Source organism: Helianthus annuus, chromosome 4 (genome assembly GCF_002127325.2).
Source record: "Helianthus annuus cultivar XRQ/B chromosome 4, HanXRQr2.0-SUNRISE, whole genome shotgun sequence".
Classification (NCBI taxonomy): Eukaryota; Viridiplantae; Streptophyta; class Magnoliopsida; order Asterales; family Asteraceae; genus Helianthus; species Helianthus annuus.
The window spans coordinates 177,082,273-177,085,265 of NC_035436.2; the positions used below are offsets into that span (position 1 = coordinate 177,082,273).

Sequence of the window (2,993 nt, forward strand, 5' to 3'; positions counted from 1 at the left end):
TCCCTAAGGTTCCCTTTTACATTCATGTACCATACTTTTCATTGATTCGTAATCATGCACCAAACTTAGTTCAAATGATCCCTTTCTATCTTATACTACTTCCTAGAAGTTTATTAAGACCTTTAGACGCGTTTTATGGCATTCGGAAGCTCGGAATACATCAAACAAGACAAACAAAATAAATCAGAAAACTAAGTCTAGGGAGTGGCGTCGGCGACGACCCTCCCTGGCGTCGGCGACGCATGCTCAAAAGTGGCGTCGGGCCACAAGATGCATAGACAGCGTATTTGGGCGTCGGGTCTTTCTAAATCATCCATGGAGCGTCAGCGATGGGCCAACTTGGCGTCGGCAACGCTAAGCCATCAGCCAAAACGTTGTTGTACTTGATTTTACCCATTCCGACCCGTTCCCAAGTCCCGTAACATCCGAACTTTCCCCGGGGCTTCCAGAATTACCATTTCCAGGCATTACCCCATACCAAAACTCCACATCCCTTCCCTTAACCATTTCCCGATAAAATGAAACTTAGAAATCGTAATACTAAATTCGTACCTTAACCGCGTCTTGGAGCGAACACACACCCCTTCTTGAGCTTTCGGTTTGAGTCCGAGCACCCTATCTCGTGCTCGAATCCCTCAAACCTCGGCTCTGATACCAACTTGTAACGCCCAAACCCGCCAAAGGATCAAAACAATACATTTTAATGATTTACATGCCAAGGATATATACTTTTACAAAAATACCCCTGCGAGTAGATCCAACCATGTATAAAACTTTGAACATTTGTCTTACGGTTCGAATTCATATTCATGCAACTAAATTTACATCTATCATTAGCCTACTAGAAAAATAACATGAGTATAAAATTTTAACTTCAAAAACACTTTGAAATTCAAGTTTTGACCCGTTTGACACAATCTTGATATCGGAAGCGCATTCGGCCTTGTGGTGTGTTTGTTCCAAGTCGCCAACCTTAAGCATGAGATTTACCTACATCCATAACATAAACTTACATGTTAGTTCAGTTAAAACATATCACTAATACAACTTGCTTTTCTTCGTTATTTGACCCATTACCGGGTCATTACAGGGTCATTACATCTTTACATCACATCATTTGAACTTCTTACATGACATTTCCGTTTAACGGATATTGCACCATCTTATTTTCATCATCATCAATCATCATATTTCATCCGACCCGTTCTCACGGATCATGCTTATTCTTACATCATCAATTTTCATCTTCACTAATTTGACTTATAAAAGTCAAAGAGTAGTTAACTTAACTTCATGACAATTTCATCTTATTTGACCCGTTTAACTACGGGTCAATACATCATTAAGAACAACTTCATTCTCATACTTTTGACCCATTCGTGCGGGTCATCATTAGACTTTTTCCATTTTCTACTATCAATTCACATTAAGACATTTTACTATAAATTCCCGCATAAATCATCAAAGGATTATCTACATAAGAACTAACATAAAATCTACATTCTACATAAGCGAAGTTCATATGAACTTACCGGAGTCGTGCGCTCCTATTGCCCTTGTTTGGCTTGATTCCCCTCCTTTCTTCGACCCTATAAGTTGCATCACATACGCGTTTAGCTTTCGCGTTATACATCACTTACGCACATTTACATCATTCGCCATAACGTTCATTACTCACATTTATATTTCATACCATTATTAGATCATCAATACTTCAATTCCTCATGTTCATACATAACCAATTCAGCTCAAGCATTTCATCGAAACCTTATGTGCGTACTACTTAACTAGCACAATGTACAAGCATATTAAGCACATTCCTACCAAGTCTTTCTAAAATCATGACAATACATCATAAACACATAAATTCTTCAAATATTCAGATTTATTTAACATCAATAAGCATAATTCAAGTTCATATATCATACTACATCTATCACTACTTCAAGATCATCAAAAATTTCATGTGGGTTTCATACATAAATGGGTTTACATGAAAACCATCAATATAATCCGAAATTCATACTTCATTCAAGTCTTATAGACTAATTGTAACCTCCTACCATCAATATTTTTACATGCATTCACGGATTATCAAAAGACCCATTTCATCATACATCAAATTTCTCAAAATTTCAACATACCTTCGATCAAGAACACTAAATTGAGCTTAGAAAAAGCTTCTTGCACAAAAATCACAGCTTAATGCATTGTAATTTGGGGCAAATTGTGTTGGATTGAAACTTTAGGGAAGAACCCTTCCCCTCTATCAAACTCACGACCAAACACCCTCTAATCTAATCCCCAAATCTGCATTTTTGTTCTTTTTTTGTTAAATTTCTTTCCTTTTTGACAAGATTACCCCTTATCTTTCATAAACATTTCATTTAGTGACAACACACTAACTTGGTTAAATTATTTTCACTTATTACTTACACATTACTTTACTTTCACTTAACATGATTTATATTTTACCATTTTCTTTTTAAATGCATCATCCTTAAAATATATCATATTATAACATTTAAAATTTTGGGGTGCTACAATCAAGAGGGCGGATTTGAAAAAATCTTAACTACCAACACGACAATCCTTCGGCTAGAGAATGAGAAGTCACAGTATTGCTGAATGATAAAGTTGCAAAAAGATATGGTTTTTAGTGTTATTTTTCTTTTGTCTTAACAAGGGTCGTAGTTACTTGCGTGTTGTGTAGGGACGCGGTTGAAATTCAGAACGTATAGCACTTCATCCTTTTTTTATTGTGCATACATATTATATCGTTGTTGATTTCAATTTCATTATTAACAACTTTGATTCTAGGTGCTTGTTTTGATTTGCTTCTCAGTGCTCATATGACTTCATACTTCATCTTTGTTGATTAATATGGTTCTAACAAGTTAATTGATTGGTGATTATCGTCCATAAAATATTGACAAATAGTTTGTTATTATTGATAAATATCACGTTTAACAACAAACGTGTTTATGTTTGTT

At 35.5% G+C, this 2,993-nt stretch overlaps 1 long non-coding RNA gene across 1 annotated transcript; it reads right to left on the reverse strand.

Annotated features, from left to right (window-relative positions):
• Positions 1 to 753: 753 nt before the first annotated feature.
• Positions 754 to 2,276, reverse strand: LOC110935095. The gene is made up of 3 exons (XR_002588863.2): positions 2,145 to 2,276; positions 1,533 to 1,589; positions 754 to 990 (listed from the first exon to the last, which is right to left on the reverse strand). It is a non-coding gene; the product is annotated as an uncharacterized LOC110935095 (long non-coding RNA).
• Between the last annotated feature and the right edge of the window lie 717 nt (positions 2,277 to 2,993).